At 42.2% G+C, this 11288-nt stretch overlaps 1 long non-coding RNA gene across 1 annotated transcript; it reads left to right on the forward strand.

The window, feature by feature from the left end:
- Positions 1-3691: 3691 nt before the first annotated feature.
- On the forward strand, positions 3692-10488 carry LOC141941927 (uncharacterized). Its single transcript, XR_012628471.1, has 5 exons — positions 3692-3762; positions 5802-5917; positions 8592-8721; positions 9366-9465; positions 10324-10488. It is a non-coding gene; the product is annotated as an uncharacterized LOC141941927 (long non-coding RNA).
- The last annotated feature ends 800 nt before the right edge of the window (positions 10489-11288 follow it).

The raw sequence follows: 11288 nt of genomic DNA on the forward strand, positions 1-11288 counted from the left end.
GCCTCGGCCCTGGCATTAATATTGTTATTGCAAGAAAATGGAAAATTGAAAAAATTCAATATGTTAATGAATTAAGAAGGGTTCAAAGGCTAAGGGAGGGGAGGAGTGATCTGGGAGGGAGGAAAAAACCAAAAGCAAAAGAGACAAAATCATGCTTTCACAACCGGCACAATATCGTGTTCGTACAACCTTATAACTAGTTTTTGATATAAAATGTGGTCTTGCTATGCTGCCTTTCAGATCAGGGCAAAACACGTGCAAGAACCTGAATCCCACCCCTTGCCTCCACATACCACACTGCGAACAACGTGCATGAAAAAAAATAAACTTAATTTAATAGCTTTATTATAAAGAGAATCGTATTTGAAACATTATGCAAGACATAGATTTAACAAAGGTTAAAGGTTTATTTGCAACTCCATTGCTTTATTGTCTACTTCTTGCATTCCTTTAATCTTTTTCAAACAAGCTCTGTTAAATCATTGATCCTTAGTTATCAAGAAGGAGGATTTTATTTTACTTTTTCTCTCCCCAAAAGCCCTTCATAGGCCACAACACCCCCAACCCTCTTATGAAAATGATGATCAGTGGCAAACGAGCCGGAGTCCAATATTTCCAAGTCCAACTTCTTGATCAACACAATTTGTAATTTTACTATTTGTCCAGCAAGACAATGTGGCATCAGGCTGACAGCAGTAAAAGAATTTGAAAATCTCTAATTAGGAGAGCTGCGGAGCAATTAACGCATGTCAAATTTCACTTCATCAAGTGCCACTCTAATTTTCCCACTAAAAATTAATGGACTTTTTTTTTTTTGTATGTGTGTGTGTGTGTCCCCTCAAGGCAATGTTGATTCAAATCTGCTCAAGATGCAGCGTTGCACAGCTAAGCATCTTCTTGATTACAACCCGCCACACTTCTAACTGCTTTCATTCTTACTGCCACAGATACTTTGTCAACAGTCAAATTACGCCATGCTGATAACAATGCATAATGGTCTTCCTCAAAGGAGGCTCCTGTCATGGAGCAGCCTTTCATAAAAACCGACCGGTTTCTTCTCTGGGAAATAGATCTGGCTGAAAAAATTAAGTTTTTGTGGTTTCAGCATTGGTTGCAATGTAATTTTCTTTTTCTTTTCTATTTTTTTTTCTTCTCCCCCTCATGCTATAATTTATTTATTTTTGAGCTCATCTGAAATTACGGCAGGGAACTGTTTGAAGAGCTATACAGAATGGAAAATATTTATAGTCACTGTTTGTACAGGCTTTGCTTAACCACTTTGCCCCAAGACATTTTCAAGAGCAACATCCTCCTTCCAATACCACTCATTTCTTTTTTCTTTCTTTTTTTTTTTTTTTTCCTTAAGGTACAGGGCAGCATCCTGCACTCTTTGCATATAGCACAAGCCCCGCTGACGTCAATGGGAGTTTTGCCGGAGCGAGGGCTGTGCGCCTTGGCCCTCTGCTATAAACACATTGGGACTTTCTCTTTTAATGGATGGTATTTAGATTCTGCGCGGGGCTTGTTTAACATGCACGTTTGCCAGAGTCCTCAAACATCGCGGGGCACGCAAGACAAATTGCCTTTTTGTCAGAGCAGTGTGGAGGGCAGAAAAAAAGGCACTGAGCTATCCCAGCTAGTTTTTACCTCCCATTCCTTGCTCCCCACTTTTTCTGGGAGATCAATAACAGCAAAAGCCAGAGGGTGTCATGGGGCAGGATTTCTAACAAGCAGAAAGGGAATTAATAACATACTTCAAAGATTTTTTTTTTTTCCCCTTTAAATTTCAGAGTTTAAATATAGTTGTCTGCTCACAAACTTGGGGAGAAAGGGGGGTTAGCACACACAGCCCTGTCAATCGCTGGACTTACTGCTGCTAACCACCCCAATGATACAGGTAGGGCACGTACGCCTTGGAGTGCGTGTGTCTGTGTATGCTATAAAACAAAGCCAAAAACACACGTTGCCTTTTAACTGAGCTGTCTTTCCATCAATAACTTCTTTCTTGCCGCAGATAAATGACTGATGTTGCAGCGCCAGGTAACATGGGCCCTGCTCCACCCTATACTTTCCTATATAGTCCCTGTTTATACCCACCCTCTCCTTTCCGGGAATTAACGTTTTGCAATTAACTCTCTCCTGTATATTTAGAAATGTGAGATTTGGGGTATTTGGTTACTGAAGTCTGGATCTTCCCCTCTTTGTGTCCTCCAGCTAGGATGGAGAAACGAGTCTTCCTCTAACGACACAGCCCGGTGCACGCGCGGTCCTCGAGCATCCCCAGACCGATGGCACGTCAGCCACTAGGCCTGCAGGTTAATACATGTGTAAGTGCACTTTTTTCTTTCTTGTCCTTCCCTAAGCTTTAAAAATTTTAGTGCTGCTTTTAAACAAAGCAGAGATTACATACTTTGCCTCAACACCCCCTCCTTTTTTTTTTTTTTTTTTGGGGGGGGGGGAGGGACACAACACCAGAAAAATGCTGCCATAAAAATAATAGGCAGAGGCGTAATTTAAAGAAAGAAAGAAAAATGTGATTATATAACACATCCTGCAGTAATCAATTTTACCTCCAATATCTGCTTTTGTTTTCAAAATGCTAAATAAACAATACATAATGCATCCCTCATCAGCCAAAACCATGAGGGCTCTGTGCTCAAATAACAGGAAACATATTCAATTTTCCTAACAGAAGACAGTTCATTAAGCTGTGCCACATCAAATAAAACTTTAATTTCTCCAGCATCAGAGTCGCAATGAAAGCAATTGAGGAAGATGAGCCATATGGTACTTCTATCAGCAAACACATATTGCTCATTCCCCCAAAGTTTTCTAATTCTGCTCCCCAGACCTGTGTAATATAGATAATGTGCTCTGAGCGCAGCAACCATGAGCTATCTGGTGTACACTTCTAATACTGTATTTAATGGGAAATAATGAATCATAAAAGCCTGCAGAAGACGGCTTTTGCTAACCTAAATCTCAGCTGTAATTTCATTGTTCTGTGCCTAAGATGCTGTTTGCCCTTTTCAAACAACAGCAGTTGAACATAATTATGCTGCTACAAACCTAGGCTGCAAAAAGAAAACCTTCCTAATATAACCAAGTTTTTATTAACTCTTGAAATCCTGAGCTTGGGGCAACTGCAGGCAGAGGGCTGCCTGTCAGGTTTTAGGGTTCATTAAAGCACACGTACGCGTATATCCCGATTTCCAGTGCGTAGCCCCACAAATTAAATTGATGACTCTCACATCGGACCAAAAATGCAACAGGAGAAGTCTATGAAAACTTAGGAAATCTGCTTGACATCGGGAAATCTGACACTTGTCTGCTCTAACATCTGTAAGTGCCAAAGCCGTATAACCTAGTAAGAGGGGGAGGGTTTTTTTTCTTTTTAGAAAGGTAAGTCTATTTTTCTTCTTCTTGCCAGATATAAAAATCGTGGTTAGTGCCTTGAGTAAAGGGCCCTCTAAACTTTATAGTGTTTATCCTCTGTTTATAAATCCGTAATGATCTATTTAATGATATCATAAGGTTAAGAGTTAAACAGTACTGTATTTTCTCTTCCTTTTTCTCCTCTGCCTCTTAGAAAGTAACCTGTGTATCTCCAAGAGACGGTCGGGGTTGTTTTCTGAAGAAGCCTATAGGTAAAGGACATCTATACATTCACACAGGAGGATTCATAAAGGCAGAGACAAGAACATAAAGGTATTATTTTGACATGATGAGCCCTGCTTGGAAAATGTCTTTGACTCATCCGAAGTAAGCCTCTTTCTTTCCTCTCCCCCCCCGCCGCCGCCCCAAATACGGGGCTAATTTAAAACATTGTCTAGATATGCTACTTATACATATTGAAAACATATTTTAGTGGCTGTGTTTGTTTTGGCAATATATGAACCAAAAAAACCCAATTAAATTAAAAAGAGCGACTTTTAAAAGTTAGAGATTGCCTTTTAAAAGCTTATTAAAATCAGCATGTTAGATGTCTGTCTTTGAATTAGCTCAGAGGCTTGATTGCTTTCATTAAAGCTGCCTGTTTGGGTGCTGCTTGGTGAATGTTCAAGTCTGGTTTTTTCCCCCTTTCTCCCCCCCGCCCCGAGCTGCTTCTTGCTACTTGTCAACTTGGATTTTCCCTCCAAATTTAAAAGCAAAACTCCGACCATTTTCAGAGAAGCAACAGCCATCCCCCCTTGCAAAACATCACAACAAAAATCACCAGCAACCCAAGCCAGAGAGAGACCAACAGGTAAAAAAATATTTTAAAAAAAGGTAAAAAATAACCCACCCAAAACCACCCGCCCTGACCAAACCAAACCCCCCCCAAAACACCACCCCAAGCCACCAAAAAAACCAAGCCATCACATTGCTCATAGCCCATGAATGCTTTAAAAACAAATGTTTAAACAGGTTTTTTTTTTTTTGAAGCGATGGCAGAAAACCTCTGCATGCTCCGATGGGTTACAATAACAATGCTCTATTGCAATGTAAAACAAGCTGGAGGAGAAAAAGGTGCTTTTTGTTACCATTTTATCAAAGCTGTTCATCTTCTAGCTGCAGGCAGCATTTTGCTGGAATTGCAGATATTTCTCTGTCCGGGCTCCTTTGTTTGTGCATCTCATTTGCATATATTTATCTCCAGCTGAGGGTGCTTTCAGCTCATTAAGGCCTCCCCTCGCATTATTTCATAAGCCAGCTGCTAGGAGGGATTTCACCTGTGGTGACTGAGAAAAGAGGGGTGAAAAAACCAAATTCTTCATAAAAAAAAAAAAACAACCAACAACCAAGGAAATCTTCTGACTCTCTTCCCCTATAAATGGGCACCATTTGTGTTAAACAGCCTCTTGTCATGATAGATGCCTCCTGGGGTCAGGGGGGAAAGTTGATTTGAAGGTCAGCAGTAAAACAACAGACAAACCAGACGCCAAACTGGTTCCTTAGCTGTCGGTGGGAGCAGCGGTACAACCAGGTCTTGAACCTTTTTCAACCTCTAATAAAACAGGGGAAGAATCTGAAGTGGAGCAACCAGGCCCCAGAGGAAAAAAAACCACAAATAATATCAATATCGAGCAGCAACGGGAAACAACGGGGCAGCTCTCGGCGTTACGGGCACGCTGCTATTGTTTCAAGAGCCAGGGAATTAATTCCACTTATTTATTTAAGGCGTGTCAACTCGCTGCCTAAACCTGTTTCGGTGTCAAGATGAATAAAACTTTTATGGCTCATAAAATAGAGCCATTCATCTCAATGGTCTTTGTGGTGCCTGGGTTGTTTTTTTTTTCCCCTCTCCTCCTGGCAGGCTGAGCTGGGCCGAAATCTTGGCGTCCCGGTGCTACCAGCTCACTCGTAGGAGCAAAGAAAATTTGGACAGGGCATCACAAGCTAAACTTCTGGGTTTGATTACAGATGGTAAACGTTAATTCATCATAATCACGCACACCCCCCCCTGCCCTTTATCCCCATCCTAAAACCTACAATGAATTTACGTCATCTATATGGAGCTTTGGACCAACAGGTAATAAAATACAATAAAGCGTGCTTTTTATCAGGAAAAAAAAAATCCCATTAATTATAGTTCATGACTACTCTAAACCAAATGTTCAAATAGTAGTTGGAAATGATGCATAAAATCTCAGCATGTTCTGATAGGTTATAGAGTCAGTGGTTTATTGCAATGTAAAACAAGCCACAGGAAGAGAGGGTGGTTTTGTTTACCATTTTCATCAAAGCTGTTCATCATGTTGATATACTTATGCTATATCGTGACCCCTACATACGTTGCATTTCATTTATTTATTTTCCAGGTTGTTGCCACTTTTGCTGCCTTTGCCTCGGAGAAGTCGAGTAATTCTCCGGCCCCTTTGAAATATGTCTCGTCTGCACCGAATTTCTGCCGACAAACCATCCGATAGATATAGACGTAAGAAATATTTATTATCGTCAAGTAAGGTTTTCTTTTTACTTAATCTGAGGCAATTAGTACCTGAATAAACACAGACTAAGTAATCTACCTCCTCAAAAGGTAATTAGACTTGAAAAGAGCTGTTTGGCTCTACCCAAGGAAAGCACAGCTCTGATTAAAATGCTTTGGAGATTCATTTTCATCCCTATTCCCTTTTGCCCTGGAAAAGCTTTTATAAAATCCCTATAACTTCTAGTTTCGCCCCATGCCAAACCCGGGGGCCGCTCTTGGCTGTTGCCGCCCTCTCCCCCCCACCTCCCCAAACTTTAACCCCGCTTCTCATTTTTCTTTGCCTCTAATCTAATCGCTAATTCCTTGGCTTGGCCAAATAGTTAAAAATGTTAAGTGCTGCTCGCAATTCCTGCTTGCCTCCCCCTCGTATCTGTCTCTGTTTATGGAACGGGCCCTGGTTTCCTCCTGCTCTTGTTCAGCTGTAGGTCTGCAGGTCAGGAGACTGTAAATACACACAGCACTGCCCCAACCCATAAATCTGAGCAAAGGGCAGCCTTATATATTCAGATAAGGGATGCAAGGGGCGGGGGGGAAAGAAAGGAAAAAAAATAAAAGAAGAGAACTCTGTGGGGAAGGAGGCGCTTTGCTAGAGACAAAACCCAAGGTGCCAGCAGGCGCTGGGGGTGAGTTCTGTGGGGCAGAGGGAGGGGAGCTCCTGCTATCTCCCAGGATGTGCCAGTGAGAGAGGAATCTGAAATGTTCGCCCTTCTCCCAGCCCTCCTTGTTTATATATAAATTGTTACAAAATGCATTTTATTACCTTTGGGGCAACAAAATTAAACAAGAGATTTCAATGGCTTTCTTTCCTCCAGACCTTTGTTGGTCTATTTTCTCTCCCCCCCATTTTATTTCCAGCACCTCTGAAGCTTTCAAGGGAACAGTCCCCCCTGTTATTGCTTCTCAGTTCCAAGGTCTTAGAATAAATAACATTGTTATTACTCACTTCACCAATTTCCAAGAAGAAATATTGCTGCAGCAAATGCGAGCAGCACTAATATTTGCAAAGTGATAAATGGATTGTTACATACCTTCCCGTCTGTGTGGCCTCCAGCCATCCTCTGGCCAGCTACATCCCTCCTCGAGGCGGGAAGGGAGGGTGCCTTTGAACTTAGCGGGATCCAGACACTTAGTGCCTTGCACAAGAGCCTGCCCCCAGCCCCCTCCCTTGTCCTCAGATGGAGAGAAAATCTTTAATGGCAAGACCACGCCGGACGTGGGACTGGGACCAGGAAGAGCAGGAGCCATGTACTGGCACCAAACAGCCAAGTGAAAAGGCTTCTGGCACACCAATATGGTGGGTTTTGTTAGTGTTGGGTCCTGCAGGGAGGGGGTAGAGAGTCTTGGGACGTCCCCATGGTGCTGTGGTTAGCCCACTGCCCTCCCCAGCCCCCGCCAGTACTGGCACAGCCACTCCAGTGTGGGGTACCACATCCCTGGTGCCACAGCGAGAGACACCTGCCCTTCTATGGCTGCCAGCATTGTGAAAAGTGGAAAGAAAAAGGATTTCAGGGGAGAAAAATTTTTCAAATTCCTCCCACTCTGCCCCCAAAATGTCCCCAGTGCCTGAATGGGAACCACAGTGAATACCTGAGCTACCAGTACAGATGCTCGGTGGGGTGAAAACTGGAAAGACGTATTCCCAACCTCCACCTCCCTTGCTGTTCATTAAATCTCATTAATATGCATGAAATTATTGGCAAACTTTCTCAATCAAAGCTGAGGTTAGGGAGGTGCTGAGGTGGGGAGCAGTCTGCTGGCGTCCTCACCCCAAATCTGGTGGCTCACCGCATCATTGCTGAGCTTAAAAAAAAGTAGCAATCAGAAAATTCACACTGAATATTTAAAAAACCAATAGAATTCTGGATTTATTTTTTTAAGCAGCAATTTTATCTAGCTCTGAGACATGGTTTGAGCTCCTCAATTTTATTTAAAACAAAATTTCCAAATCAAATTATTCCTGGGACACAAGTCATGCTGAAAAACACTGAATGTGTGGTAATTAAAAATGAAGAAAAACATTTTGCTTCAAACCCACAAAGAGTAACCTGCTGACATTTCTTAGACTGAGCCTGTTCTGTTTCCAGGCTATGGTCCACAGAATAGGGGCTGGAAGGGTTTGAATTCCTTGGCCAGAACGAGCACCTCCACCTTAGGTTATCCAGGCACCAGAGGTGATGTAAAAGCCTGTTCTTCCTGCACAAATCAAAACTGAGCTGCTCCAGGAGCATCATCCCCACTCCCCTACTGCTGGTGTGGCATTGTCTGTGAGGCTGGGGTGCCACCAGGAGAAGGGGTGAAAGCATCCTCATCACGCTGTCCTCCCTGGGCCTTTTGTCCCTGTACAGCCCCTTACTTCTTAGGAGCCTGACAGAAGCCCTAGGAGATTCTCATCGGTGCATGCAGGTCCCACGTGGAAGTTAAAAGCAGCATTATCAGCATCTCTGTGGTGCCAGCTCAAGATGGGAGGAGGTGAAGGATGCGTGCAAAGGTTTCAGCAAGCTGGGGTGAAGGTGTTGGCATGGTCTGGCAGTGCTAGTACATGGATAAGTCTGTGCCCAAGGGGATGAAGATGGTAGGCTGAAAGGCTGGGGCTACATATTTGATTATTTTTTTTCCTAAGGGGTACCTTGATCCAAAAAAGAAAGAACAGAACTCAAGGATCGCAGGAAGAAAATCACCCAGAAACTATGGGCAGAGGTACAAGAGGGTCAATCAGAAGAGGTGGCAAAAAGTTTTTCCTCCTGACCAAGGTAAATACCGTCTTTTTTTATAAGATGAGAAAAATTGAAAGGAAGGCTATAAGTTACAGATAAGAATAGAAAGTCATTTGGGATGGGCTCTCATGCAAAATATATACAGTTCAATAGTATTAATAAAAAGTGATAGTCTGTACTGGTTTCTAATCACGGAATTAACATACAAACCACCCATAGTTCTCGTAAATGTATATGTCTGTGTGTATGTTTATACAGCTGTAAATAGGCATGTGATTATATTTATATATATGTGTGTGTACATATATGCATACTTGTGTACATGTACACATAAATGTATACAAGTATGTATGTGTACATGTATATATGTATATTTATAGTTGATGCCTATTTAGAGCTGTAGAAACATATACACATTAATATGCACGTGTATACATGAGTACACACACATACACAAATGTACACACACATACATACCTGTTCACATGATACACACATGCACACCTAAAAAGCCAGCTTGCCACAAATGAAAAAAAAACCCAAGTGCTGCAAAATTATTTAAAGAATAAAGTGATGGAATCAGGTGAGAACTGGGGCAGTGGTGTTGTGGGGAGCTACCTACTGTTTGGAAACATCCAGAAATCTCCCTAAACATTTACCAGCACCATTCCTAACACTAGATATGGGTCTGGGAGTGCCTCGAGACCTTGTTTCCTTGAGTGATTCCTGCCAGGCAGGAGACCCTGTGAGAGCAGTGCTGCAGCCCCAGGAAGCACACAGGTAAGAAGAAAAATCAAAATAATTGAATATATACAAAACATCTACATTTGTATAAACAGCAAGCTTTGAAAAGGGAAAAAAAATCAGGTCTTCATTTTTTATTATTTCTTTTCCTCAAACTTCAAAAAAAAAAATAATGTCAAGGCAGTTCTTATTTTATCCAGACCAGTTCATAAATCCCAAGTCATAAATCCACATGATATCCTGGGCTGCTGGATTTTGCATTTGGAGCTCTGAAAGACTGATAGCTGAAAGATTTATAAAATCCCAGGTAGCCAGAGTGCTCCCTATTGGCTCCACATCTGAGGGGTCCCCGCATCCTGCTTAGCCCAGTGAGCTGGATGTATGGGATATATTGTGCTCAAGCAGCAGGCCCCCCCATCTCCTATTTTCAGCCATAGCGAGGGCTGAAATTTGGTCATTTGGGGTGGCCAGGCCCCCTGTAGGGACTTTTCTGCACAGACATGGGGACAGCCACAAGCTGGGAATGCCAGGAGGCTGGTGCTGCCTCCTGCAAAGTCATACCATGGGTTGTGTCCTAGATGTACGATTTAGCTTGCGTGGGAGACCCAACCATAAACAGCAGAATTCTTTCAGCTGCCTTGAATATACATGTAATTTTGTTCTTTGCAATGTCACTGAATAGGTGTGACTGTTCAGTAAGAACAGGGTATCACTGCTGGGGCCAGAAGATGATGATACTTAGAGGGGAACAGGACCAGCCCCTTAGCAACAAAATTGTAGCTGAGATGCCTCAGACAAAGTACACACTGCAAACAATTTAAATGGCAAAGCAGCACGTTCCTGTTCCCCAAAGAGCACTGAAGGATGCTGATGTGTTTTTTTTCTTTATCATAGGTTCAGTGGATATTGCACATGAGACCATCTGTACTGGGACAAAAGTGCCCCAAAACAGACCCTCTGAAGAGTGACATGTACTATTTGTCTGCATCCATAGGATGCTGAAAATGCACTTAAAGCCTTCCCTCTATTACTTTCCTCTGTCCTTCCCCAATGACCTTATTCGAGCCTAATATTTTTCTCCAGACTTGCAATGCCAGACATTTATAATATGTTTCTGTTGGATTAATAAAAAGATAGTTATATATTAAAAAAACCCCCTCTTCTGCTGCTACAAGAGTTCCTTTATAGCTGTAAGGATATTAACTAACATCTTTGTTACTGAGAAACAAAATTATTTGCTTTATATTTCAGATATTTATATTCACGGATCTGAATCCATTGAAGTCCATGTGGAAAATCCTCCTTCACCATCCCAGGGAAGGACAGTGGAATCAACATGAGCTCTGTCTGTTTGGAGTTTTATTAGAAGCACATTGTCCAGTTAAATTTAGATTATTTTTGTGATTTTTTTCTGTTATCTGCTTGTATTACTAGAAATTAAAGTACTGCAAGGGTGCATGTGGCGAGCATCTCTGCCTTTGACCAGCCACCTTAAGCAAGCATTGTGAATGGCTTGACTTGCACGCCACAGATAGCTGCTGCCTGCCTCCAGCACGCCTCCCCCCATCAAAATCCCCAGGTTCATTAGAAACAGTTACTCATTTAAGAGGTCAGACTAAACCAGACACAAACAGACCAGAGCATTTACATGAGGACTATGGCAGACTCACAGCAGGAGAGGTTTTTCTTGGTTATTCTTGAAATCCAAAGCTTTTCCAAGCCTGTTAGTGGCTCTCATGAGGTATCCTTCCCCTTCCCAAGTGGAACATGTTTCTTTTTAAACCTCAAACTCCCATGGATTATATTTATGCCATATTTCATCTTTTCTTCCTGCCTCCTTACCCTTTATCCCTCTTTCA

This window comes from Strix uralensis, chromosome 3 (genome assembly GCF_047716275.1).
Source record: "Strix uralensis isolate ZFMK-TIS-50842 chromosome 3, bStrUra1, whole genome shotgun sequence".
NCBI lineage: Eukaryota > Metazoa > Chordata > Aves > Strigiformes > Strigidae > Strix > Strix uralensis.